General features: G+C 44.3%; 1 long non-coding RNA gene across 1 annotated transcript; it reads left to right on the top strand.

Annotated features, from left to right (window-relative positions):
- The first annotated feature begins 2,011 nt into the window (after positions 1-2,011).
- Positions 2,012-10,821, top strand: LOC118476046 (uncharacterized). Its single transcript, XR_004855319.1, has 3 exons — positions 2,012-3,169; positions 3,709-10,076; positions 10,616-10,821. It is a non-coding gene; the product is annotated as an uncharacterized lncRNA (long non-coding RNA).
- Positions 10,822-13,090: the final 2,269 nt, after the last annotated feature.

Genomic DNA, 13,090 nt, shown 5'->3' with positions numbered 1-13,090 from the left:
CTATCTGCGGATGATAAGCTAAACTGAAATTTAGATGTGTGCCAAAAGCTTCATGCAACTGCTGCCAGAAATGAGAGGTGAACGGCGTTCCTCTGTCTGACACTATCTTCTTTGGCACACCATGAAGACAAACGATCCGAGACATGTACAATTCTGCCAATACTGCACTGTTGTAGTTGGTCTTGACAGGTATGAAGTGGGCTAACTTGGTCAAGCGGTCCACCACTACCCAAATGGAATCGTAGCCGGCTCGAGTGCGAGGCAATCCGACTATGAAGTCTATACCGATTTCATCCCATTTCCACTGAGGAATTTGCAACGGTTGCAACAATCCAGCGGGTCTCTGGTGCTCTGCCTTGATCCTTCGACAACTATCACACATAGCCACATGCTCTGCGATTTCTCTCTTCATTCCATACCACCAGAATTTCTTCTTCAGATCCTGATACATCTTCTCACTACCAGGGTGAATCGAATAGGCTACCTCATGAGCTTCCTTGAGAATCAATTCTCGAATAGACTGGACATTGGGAACACACAAGCGGTCTTTGAACCATATCACACCTTCCGCGTCTTCCCAAAAATATTTGCCTTTGCCTTCCAGAATCAGTCGCCGGATCTCACTAATCTTCTCATCATTCTTCTGCGCTTCTTTGATTTCCCGCTCCAGGGTAGGTTCCAACTCAATGGTGACTCCTCGCGAATTATTCAGAAATCCGAGACTCAACCTGTCAAACTCTTTGGCCAACTCATAAGGCATCGGACGAGCGACCATCAGATTGACTTGACTCTTCCTGCTCAAAGCATCTGCCACTACGTTCGCTTTGCCTGGATGTTAATGAATCTCCAACTCATAGTCTTTGATCAACTCTAACCATCTTCTTTGCCTCATATTCAGCTCTGACTGAGTGAATATGTACTTCAGACTCTTGTGGTCTGTGTAAACATCACATTTCTGTCCATACAAATAGTGCCTCCATGTCTTCAATGCGTGAACCACTACTGCCAACTCTAGGTCATGGATTGGGTAATTCTGCTCATGAACCTTCAACTGTCGGGACGAGTAAGCCACAACTCTTTCCTCTTGCATCAACACGCATCCCAAACCAGTGTAACAAGCATCGCAATACACCGAGAAGGGTTTATGCACATCAGGGAAGACTAAGACAGGCGTTGTAGTCAACTTCTCTTTCAGCGCTTCAAAGGCCTCTTGACATTTCTGTGTCCACTTGAACTCAACTTTGTTGCCTAGCAAAGCTGTCATTGGTTTCACAATCTTTGAGAACCCTTCAATGAATCGCCGATAATATCCGGCCATTCCAATGAAGCTCTTGATTACTCGAGCATCTGTTGGCGCTTTCCAGTTTAGAATGTCTGCTACTTTCTTCGGATCCACAGCCAATACTTCTTTGTTGATTATATGACCTAGGAACAGAACTTCACTGATCCAGAACTCGCACTTGCTCAACTTTGCATACAACTGGTGCTCTCGCAATCTCGGCAATACCATCCTCAAATGATCTGCATGTTCTTCTTCGCTTTGAGAATAAATCAGAATATCATCAATAAATACCACCACAAACTTATCAAGATAGTCCATGAATACTGTAACACCCCAGGTGTGTATATTCCGCTCGACAACGAGTATGGATTAAAGCACGTAATATCAGTGGGTGAACAAACGCTAAATTTTAATTATCTTCGCCGATCACGATTTTAATATCGCGTCGGTTTCGTCGATCGCGAGTTCGACATCGTTTTTATTTTTATCTATCCGGACTCTTCCGAAATTTTCGTGATGTTCAGAATATTGCTGGCCATTTCTGTTTCCTGTTTCAAAATCCGAGAAGAAAAATCTTCTCACAGTGCTCTCTCTCCTTATCTTCTCACGTACGCTACGCAGATTTTTAAAGTCTTCGTTCTCATCCACACACGGAAGGAAAATCTTCTCTGCGTTCCTATCCTCCACTCTGATATTTCATCGCTCTGATTTTTGTTGAAGTTGCTGGCCGCTCAGCCTTATCTAGCGCGCAGGCTCTTCTTCAAAAATCCCATACGTACATCTCCCTTCCCTCGCCTTATCTCTCCACCGCTTTCTCTCTTCCATCTGATATGCCGCGTCGCTGTATTCTGGAAAGCAAAAGAAAATCCCACCGCTGTTCTTGTGTTGAAATTCCTGCCGTCTCTTCTTATCTGCTGCTAGGATTTTTACCGTCGTCATTCTCCCAGCTGAGCTCTCTCTCTGCTCTTTCTCGCATCCAGCCATGGCGCCCCTGTTCTTCTCTTTTCCAGTCCGGCCAGCTGAGCGCTCCTTCTCCCACCCATGGAGCTCCCGGCCGTGCAGCTCGCCCAATCCCTAGCCCGACCGGAGCTCCCTACAACTCGAGTTCCCATCTCCCTGTATCTCCCATGGGAGAGCGTCCTGCCGAGGTCTCTCCATGGCCGGCGCTCGGACTGTGTTATTTCTTCCAGGCTGCCGCGCCCTACCCTCTGTTCTCCTCGCCGGTCCGAGCTCGCCTAGCTCAGCCACTCTTCTCTACTCGCCTAGTCTGCGCGCCGTCCCATCCCCTCTCTATCCGGCCATGGCCGCTGTGCCGAGGCCTCCTTCCCCGCGCGCAGTTTTTCCCCCCGCTCGGAGTCCCTCCCATGGCAGTCGCTTGTCTGTTTCCCTGATGCTCGCCGCGCGCTTCTCTGTTGACCGGCGTGATCCCTTTCTCTAATGTTTTCCTGCTCGTCCGTCCGCTGCTCCATCGTCGTTCTCGGGCCGACCGTCGGCAGCTCCCCGGCTTCCGTCATGCTCGGCAGCAAGTAATTCATGTCGAAGCAGCAGCTACGATCCCTTACGTCAGCTCGCCAGACCTACAGCTCCATATATGTCACTCTCCCGTATCGTTGTCGAGCCCGGCGAACCTCGTTCTTCTCTGCTCGATCTCGTCGACCACGAATCTCGGACTTTAGACAAAAATAAGTGAGGTCCCTGTGCATCTCTTATCAAGTACTCGGTCGAAGACTTCAATCGAAGATCGTCGTCATTCCGTGCGTCATCGAGGAATCCCAAGGATCGGATGAAGACGAAGCTAGCAGCGCGGTATTCCCCAAGCGCTCGACAAATTGCCTGAATCGGAAAAATCGCTACTGATCTCATGGATTCATGTCAGCTGTGGAAACGGTAAGCCGATAAATTATTCAGTATAATCCGATCGTTGAATAAGTTAATGTGTTAGTGTGAGGCTCATTAAGGTGCTCGATAAATTGCGTAAGTCACGAACCTCTGGTCGACTTCGCAGTTTTTGTTATTATTGAGCCAGGTTCAGTTATAGCGAGTTATTTCGCTATTCCGGTCAATTAGTTGAATTAGTGTCTCGAGTAGAATTTTAATAGACATGTGTGCTGATGAAATATTTTAATCACTTATAAAGATGTAGTGTAATTTATAAAATAAGGGATAAGTTTAGAATTTAATTAATTAATTGATAAGTTGTGATTAGGCTAATTGTATTTCATGTGTATAGTTTGTTGTTCGTGATGTTTGCGTTAGGTTCGAGAAGCGTAATTATTACTCGTAGTCGTATATTAATAACTAGTGTTTTTGGTATAAAATTGTACAACGCCTCGCTGCTAGGTGTTTAATTCGCTATCGCGTAGTAATATTTAGGTTTGAAATATTCCGGTCTATATGCATTCATGTGCATAATGCATTTCATTCAGGTACGTGAATTAACCACACGATGCGGAGAACCATAACTGAGTCGACCATAAGATGGTGCTGATGAACGGAACTGGAGATGGACAGACGAAACAAGTATCGGGACAAAGGATGGTCGTCAAGTGATCGACGCCTAACAAACACTAACGTAGTGTTTATCCCAGGCAAGCCCCGGTGCATGCAACCCCTTCCTTGTGTTTTTAAATAATTTTTGCACACTTTAAGTCTAGTGAAATGTGCATTAGGTTTATAGGAGTTGCTTGGAAACCCTTTGATGCATTGCCTTCCTTGATATCCATACCTTTATAGATACTTCTGGTGAAGTATCAAAATATGATTTACAAAAATGCTTAGCCCTGCTTAGATCTTGTGGATAGAGGTTGCCTTTTGCATTAATGCCTAGCTCAGGGGTTATCTTGAGGAAAGATGGCTTCTACCTGAAAGAATATTTTCATTAAGAGCGTGGTGGGATCTTACTGCAAAGTTCCCTTTGATGCTCTTTTCATCCTAAGGAACACAAACAATCCTAAGGATGGAAGGCCTGTTGATCAAGGACTATCTTAACTAGCCACATGCCCTGGAAATGGGACAGGGTAAGCTTGAACCCGGCTATTCCATACATGAAAAGACAATCGTGCACTGGGAGTGGAGAGATGGCGAGAGTGGCACGTACCCTCCTAGCAAAGGACCGCCTAAAAGGGGTGGTGTGCTCTCGGGTGGCGCGGACCTGTTCATGCAGTGGAGGATCCGTGGGAATGGTAGACATGCAAGGTTTACGAGAAACATATGTCGTGTGGTTAGAGATCCTCAGCTGAGTAAATCGATTCGGATCGCCGTTATATCCCCGGAGAGTGGAGACTTGATCGCTGCCCTGCAACCTAAGTCAGGATGTGAACCTCATGAATAAAAATGAAGTTTTATTGATGAGATGGTGAAATTAGACCAGATGCAAACATAGTCTATTAATATTTAATCTGGCATTAAAATATTGAAAGTAAGGACTCACTTTAGTTAGCTAATTCTGCAAAAGTATCTAAGTTGATTCTTGCTAAAACCTCTCCTTGATTCCCAAATCCAGCATATCCTTGAGAGTCTTTTCTTTAGTCGGGTAAGTCTTGCTGAGTTATTCCATACTCAGGGTTTTATCCCCTGTTGTTTTTCAGGTCATAGTTTTGTGCTGCTGATGATGGTGTTAAGTGCCGGTGGGCTCGGCCTTCTATAAGTCTAAGTACTTCTTCTATACTTCTTATTGAGGATGGTCACTTGAGCTAGCATATATTTCAAGCTTATACTTTTGTAATCACTCCGATAAAATAATGTAAATTTTTTGTAACCTGTAAAATTTGGTAATAAGATTTCCGCTGCAAAAATGTTGATGTGTGTGATTTGTATTACTTAATCTTGTGGTTCTGGTTGCAAGTGGTTTATCCGGGGTCCTTGGGGCACTCGGACAGATCCTGTTAAGTTATCTGGTGCACATGCATAGCCGTCTGAGGTCTTTGAGACAAGGACAGGTGCATGTGGGCCCAATAACTTGGGAGGTTCTGCCACAGCTGGTATCAGAGCAGGATTAAGTATAATACGGTCACATACGTATTTTAAAAAAACAAAGTTTTGGTTTTATAAAACCTATTTTCAACTAAACACATTGTTTGGCTTTGAAAAATAGTTTTGAAAAACTATAATGCTAGCGACATCCTCTATTAAGCCCTAAATTAAGGACTATCATGTGGCTTAGTTCAAAACCACTAACCCACAACCGGGTGGGTACTGCATATATGTGTATTGTTATTTTTGAGGCCATTCAGTTTTGAATGGATCGACGCTTAAGGTAAGGTGAGATGTGAGAGCATGACCGAACAAACGTCGGTCTAGGGAAGAGCGTAAAAAGCGCTTGATTATATACATGTTCCACATATGTATATATGAAGGCTGCGATATGGAGTAATTATTTTTTTGGGAATTCAGTACCCCATGGAGGTGTATGGGTATACAGACATGGGAATACTAAGAAATGTAATGTACTTGCAACGACGCACCTACGCTCAGGTAAGAAGGTGAGTTACCATAATGAGTTGCCCTATGGTTAAAGTGTGGCAACGACGCCTATGCGTGGCTCGGTGCTTCATGATGAGCTGGCCTCCATATAGCAATATATGGAGTATAAACTGTGATAAATTGCCTTGTGTGAACTGCATCATTGGGAAATTGGGCTGTGATGGAATTTTCTGCAGGTACACTAACCTCGAAAATGTATGTGTAGCTGACGACTAGCAAAATACCGTGAGAGTCGTAAGTATGCCACCGAGATAGAACGCTACTGCCACATTAGATTGGCACAAATTCGTGAGGACGTATAGGACGAGCATGCATCCTAATTGTTGCATCATGTTTGTTACCTATACATCCAAAATGCTTCTCTCATCCTTATTCCAGAAACCAGTGATTGTAGATAATCTGGTGTAATGTTGAATTATGAACTTCAATAAAATAGTTGTTCTTCGTTCCTTAGGTATAATGTTTAGATGCTATATGTGTGCTCTTGTGCTTAATGTGTCGATAGAAGGTTAGACACTTGTTTGCCTAAAACTAAACCTAGGCCATGTTCTTAGTAGGTGAACCATGACCCAAAGTTGAATTTTCTGTTATTTCCCCATGACCAAACTCATGTAAATGGATGTTTGGATAATTCCTTTATCCAACGCAAGGTGTGCATGGGCTTAAAGCTAGGATCTCGAGTCCATGTTCTTGCTATTTAATTTGTGATGTTTTAGTTGTCATAATTCCATCTTAGACCATGCCCTTGTTCGATTGGCACAAGCTGATGTCCCTTATCTAGTTTGCCTGTTCTTAAGGATCGCCATGTTGCTTTATCAACCTAACCTAGGAAAGGAATACCCAATCTTTTTCTTGAACTTGATGCCTTTGGTTTCCTCAATCTATCGAAGGCATACCAACTTCATCTTATGATTGTTTTCCCTTCGCATCTAGTCAGATATTAATCCTTGACCTTGTAATCTCTCTGATGGGCATAGAAATCTACTTGGGACTGAATTAACAGTCTCCCATCGTACTCATTCAGCAACAAGTTTAGGTTATGGCCATGCCTTGTTCATTTCATCGGGCCATGATCTATTTGGCTCTCTACTTGTAACCATTTTGACAGGTAGAGTCTCTTGTGTATATTGTCACCCTTACTCAATTCATTTGTGTCGCGTGAGATTTCTTATTGGTTATGTCTGATAATGGTGTTATGGCTAAAAACTGATGGTGCCATGACGAAACCGAGGGCCTCCTGTGGACGATCGACACACGGTTGTGCTGCTCGGCACGCGCTGGTATCATGGTTAGTAGTTGTGATCCATTATGAGACTATATCAATGGGTTATCTTGGCACAATCTGTTTTTGCTACATGGGATTCTATGTTGGTACCAGTTCAGTAATGCTGTCATGATTAATGACTTATGGTGCCGCAGCAAAACTGAGAGCCTCCTGTGAATGCGCACACAGGATTGTGCTACTCATCGGATGCTGGTATCAAGGTCTCTGGTCATGATCCATTATGGAACTACCCTAATATGTTATCTTCCGTAGATCCCTTCCTTGAAACGATTTTTGTGTTGTTTATCGAAATAATCAAGCAACATCTATCATCTCTGTTGGATCAAAAGGGCATACCACTTTCAGGTGTGGTCTCTTTTCTTTTGATCTTGGTAGTGACTACACATCCAAGTTCCCTTTGCATCCTTTGTGTAAAGGCGAATCCTTGAAGCTTTTTAGTGTTAGAAGACAACTGATTAGCTCTCAAAATGGAGATTGGCTTTCCCTACTGCTGAGATGCAGGAGTTTGTTCATTCGCTCTTTTATTTAATCCACGTATTCCCTGACCAAGTGGATAATTCATCTCGCATGAAGAAACGGATGAACCCCATGGCCAAATGGATTTCTACCCAAGTGCATGACCTCTTTTTAGCAAATGTAAACTCTTGACTGTTGTCTTACCGATGGTACTGAGAGTAGTTGCTCAATGTCAAAAGTAGTTCAACGAGTTGGTTTTATTAACTTGTAACTGAAATGTGATCAAAGGTTGAGTTTAGGGATCGATTTATCGAGTTGTCTAAACCCACTTTGGTTCAACCCATCCTAAGAAAGTTCTTACAAAAATCAAGTTAAATCGACTAATAACCACCTAATCATCGCTCTAGTCATGCCTCGGCCGCCTCACGCATGCTTTTCCAGCGTGTGTGATCATGTCGAGCCATGCCTAGTGCTGGATAAAATGGACTGACTGTAAAGTCTGTATCTACAAACCCCTCCGCTGGTGATTCTCTTGAATCTATACCCTCTTTCGTGGACTTGAATTCTCAGGTTAGCCACATGTTAACCGCGACAGTATTCAACATCCACACTCGTCTTGTGTGCTACGAGCTTACCGTGACCACTTGTTGGTAAACCTCTTTCTATGTGTTTTACTCAAGAGGTTGCATCTGATTCTGTTTAGGTAAAGTCGCATATCCACCGCTTGCTCAACAGACTCAGATAGTACAATGTCATCAGAAAAAGCAAACTGCACACCTGGAACCCTATGTGTTCTTCTGGTAGATACTGTCTCTACTAATGGACATTTTTAAATTGGCTTAAGTCAATACATGTTATGTCCACTAGAGAAACAACATTCTGAGACACTTGTCTTCGTTCAGGACTGTCTTATGCTTATCGCTGATATGGATATGGGGTACATGCTTCTCTACCCTTAAAAGTCTTTCGCTCCGAATCTCGGGACGAGATTCTTTTAAGGGGGGAGGACTGTAACACCCCAGGTGTGTATATTCCGCTCGACAACGAGTATGGATTTAAGCACGTAATATCAGTGGGTGAACAGACGCTAAATTTTAATTATCTTCGCTGATCGCGATTTTAATATCGCGTCGGTTTCGTCGATCGCGAGTTCGACATCGTTTTTATTTTTATCTATCCGGGCTCTTCCGAAATTTTCGTGATGTTCGGAATATTGCTGGCCATTTCTGTTTCCTGTTTCAAAATCCGAGAAGAAAAATCTTCTCACAGTGCTCTCTCTCCTTATCTCCTCACGTACGCTACGCAGATTTTTCTAGTCTTCGTTCTCATCCACGCACGGAAGGAAAATCTTCTCTGCGTTCCTATCCTCCACTCTGATATTTCATCGCTCTGATTTTTGTTGAAGTTGCTGGCCGCTCAGCCTTATCTAGCGTGCAGGCTCTTCTTCAAAAATCCCATGCGTACATCTCCCTTCCCTCGCCTTATCTCTCCACCGCTTTCTCTCTTCCATCTGATATGCCGCGTCGCTGTATTCTGGAAAGCAAAAGAAAATTCCACCGCTGTTCTTCTGTTGAAATTCCTGCCGTCTCTTCTTATCTGCTGCTAGGACTTTTACCGTCGTCATTCTCCCAGCTGAGCACTCTCTCTGCTCTTTCTCGCATCCAGCCATGGCGCCCCTGTTCTTCTCTTTTCCAGTCCGGCCAGCCGAGCGCTCCTTCTCCCACCCATGGAGCTCCCGGCTGTGCAGCTCGCCCAATCCCTAGCCCGACCGGAGCTCCCTACAACTCGAGTTCCCATCTCCCTGTATCTCCCATGGGAGAGCGTCCTGCCGAGGTCTCTCCATGGCCGGCGCTCGGACTGTGTTATTTCTTCCAGGCTGCCGCGCCCTGCCCTCTGTTCTGCTCGCCGGTCTGAGCTCACCCAGCTCAGCCACTCTTCTCTACTCGCCTAGTCTGCGCGCCGTCCCATCCCCTCTCTGTCCGGCCATGGCCGCTGTGCCGAGGCCTCCTTACCCGCGCGCAGTTTTTCCCTCGCTCGGAGTCCCTCCCATGGCAGCCGCTCGTTCGTTTCCCTGATGCTCGCCGCGCGCTTTTCTATTGACCGGCGTGATCCCTTTCTCTAATGTTTTCCTGCTCGTCCGTCCGCTGCTCCGTCGTCGTTCTCGGGCCGACCGTCGGCAGCTCCCCGGCTTCCGTCATGCTCGGCAGCAAGTAATTCATGTCGAAGCAGCAGCTATGATGCCTTGCGTCACCTCGCCAGACCTACAGCTCCATATATGTCACTCTCTCGTATCATCGTCGAGCCCAGCGAACCTCATTCTTCTCTGCTCGATCTCGTTGACCACGAATCCCGGACTTTAGACAAAAATAAGCGAGGTCCCTGTGCATCGCTTATCAAGTACTCGGTCCAAGACTTCAATCGAAGATTGTCGTCATTCCGTGCGTCATCGAGGAATCCCAAGGATTGGATGAAGACGAAACTAGCAGCGCGGTATTCCCCAAGCGCTCGACAAATTGCCTGAATCGGAAAAATCGCTACCGATCTCATGGATTCATGTCAGCTGTGGAAACGGTAAGCCGATAAATTATTCAGTATAGTCCGATCGTTGAATAAGTTAATGTGTTAGTGTGAGGCTCATTAGGGTGCTCGATAAATTGTGTAAGTCACGAACCTCTAGTCGACTTCGCAGTTTTTGTGATTATTGAGCCAGGTTCAGTTATAGCGAGTTATTTCGCTATTCCGGTCAATTAGTTGAATTAGTGTCCCGAGTAGAATTTTAGTAGACATGTGTGCTGATGAAATATTTTAATCACTTATAAAGATGTAGTGTAATTTATAAAATAAGGGATAAGTTTAGAATTTAATTAATTAATTGATAAGTTGTGATTAGGCTAATTGTATTTCATGTGTATAGTTTGTTGTTCGTGATGTTTGCGTTAGGTTCGAGAAGCGTAATTATTACGTGTAGTCGTATATTAATAACTAGTGTTTTTGGTATAAAATTGTACAACGCCTCGCCGCTAGGTGTTTAATTCGCTATCGCGTAGTAATATTTAGGTTTGAAATATTCCGGTCTATATGCATTCATGTGCATAATGCATTTCATTCAGGTACGTGAATTAACCACGCGATGCGGAGAACCATAACTGAGTCGACCATAAGATGGTGCTGATGAATGGAACTGGAGATGGACAGACGAAGCAAGTATCGGGACAAAGGATGGTCGTCAAGTGATCGACGCCTAACAAACACTAACGTAGTGTTTATCCCAGGCAAGCCCCGGTGCATGCAACCCCTTCCTTGTGTTTTTAAATAATTTTTGCACACTTTAAGTCTAGTGAAATGTGTATTAGGTTTATAGGAGTTGCTTGGAAACCCTTTGATGCATTGCCTTCCTTGATATCCAGACCTTTATAGATACTTCAGGTGAAGTATCAAAATATGGTTTACAAAAATGCTTAGCCCTGCTTAGATCTTGTGGATAGAGGTTGTCTTTTGCATTAATGCCTAGCTCAGGGGTTATCCTGAGGAAAGATGGCTTCTACCTGCAAGAATATTTTCATTAAGAGCGTGGTGGGATCTTACTGCAAAGTTCCCTTTGATGCTCTTTTCATCCTAAGTAACACAAACAATCCTAAGGATGAAGTACTTAAATCGGGACTTGGGCTAGGAACAGGTGATGCTCCGCCCAAGTTAGTTAAGGATTGGATGCGTATGTAGGCCTGTTGATCAAGGACTATCTTAACTAGCCACATGCCCTGGAAATGGGACAGGGTAAGCTTGAACCCGACTATTCCATACATGAAAAGACAATCGCGCATTGGGAGTGGAGAGATGGCGAGAGTGGCACGTACCCTCCTAGCAAAGGACCGCCTAAAAGGGGTGGTGTGCTCTCGGGTGGCACGGACCTGTTCATGCAGTGGAGGATCCGTGGGAATGGTAGACATGCAAGGTTTACGAGAAACATATGTCGTGTGGTTAGAGATCCTCAGCTGAGTAAATCGATTCGGATCGCCGTTATATCCCTGGAGAGTGGAGACTTGATCGCTGCCCTGCAACCTAAGTCAGGATGTGAACCTCATGAATAAAAATGATGTTGTATTGATGAGATGGTGAAATTAGACCAGATGCAAACAAAGTCTATTAATATTTAATCTGGCATTAAAATATTGAAAGTAAGGACTCAGTTTAGTAAGCTAATTCTGCAAAAGTATCTAAGTTGATTCTTGCTAAAACCTCTCCTTGATTCCCAAATCCAGCATATCCTTGAGAGTCTTTTCTTTAGTCGGGTAAGTCTTGCTGAGTAATTCCATACTCAGGGTTTTATCCCCTGTTGTTTTTCAGGTCATAGTTTTGTGCTGCTGATGATGGTGTTAAGTGCCGGTGGGCTCGGCCTTCTTATAAGTCTAAGTACTTCTTCTATACTTCTTATTGAGGATGGTCACTTGAGCTAGCATATATTTCAAACTTATACTTTTGTAATCACTCCGATAAAATAATGTAAAATTTTTGTAACCTATAAAATTTGATAATAAGATTTCCGCTGCAAAAATGTTGATGTGTGTGATTTGTATTACTTAATCTTGCGGTTCTGGTTGTAAGTGGTTTATCCGGGGTCCTTGGGGCACTCGGACAGATCCTGTTAAGTTATCTGGTGCACATGCATAGCCGTCTGAGGTCTTTGAGACAAGGACAGGTGCATGTGGGCCCAATAACTTGGGAGGTTCTGCCACAAATACACTGTTCATCAAGTTCATGAAGAAGGCCAGTGCATTGGTTAGACCGAAAGACATTACAGTAAACTCATACAACCCATACTTGGTAATGAATGCCGTCTTCGGAATGTCTGAAGGTCGAATCCTGAGCTGGTGATAACCTGACCTCAGATCTATCTTGGAGAACACGCTGGCTCCTCTTAACTGGTCGAATAGATCTTCTATTCTGGGCAACGAGTACTTGTTCTTGATGGTGACCTCATTCAGAGCTCGATAATTGATACACATCCTTCTGGTGCCATCTTTCTTCTCCACAAATAGGACAGGGGCAGCCCAAGGCGAGGTGCTTGGCCGGATGTAACCTTTCTCTGACAACTCATCGATCTGCTTCTTAAGCTCAACCAACTTTGGTCCAGATACTCTGTAAGCTCTCTTAAAGATAGGGGCGGTTCCAGGAAGAAGCTCTATAGCAAACTCAACTTTCCGCTCTGGTGGCATACCCGGTAAGTCTTTTGGAAACACATCTGGGAACTCAGACACAACCTTGATACTCTCAATTGGGTCTGCTTCACTGCTATCGACAGCCATCTGATAACAACTTCCTTTCTTTGGCTCAGGCGGGACTAACTCGGTCACCACTTCCTTTCCTAGTGGGGACACCAACTTAATTGTCGTTTTATCACAACTGATAACTGCCTGATACTTATCTAGCCAATTCATCCCTAGGATGACATCTATTCCCTGAGTACCCATTACTATGAGATTAGCGGGAAACGCTATCTCCCTTATTTCCACACTTACATTCAAACAACTGCTATCGGCTCGAATTCTACCACCGGCTGAGTAAATTTGAATGGGGGTTGACATGGT

The sequence above is a fragment of the Zea mays genome, chromosome 1 (assembly GCF_902167145.1).
Source record: "Zea mays cultivar B73 chromosome 1, Zm-B73-REFERENCE-NAM-5.0, whole genome shotgun sequence".
NCBI classification, from domain to species: Eukaryota; Viridiplantae; Streptophyta; class Magnoliopsida; order Poales; family Poaceae; genus Zea; species Zea mays.
Note: the sequence above shows the minus strand (reverse complement) of the source record. Positions and strands in the feature narration are given on the sequence as shown.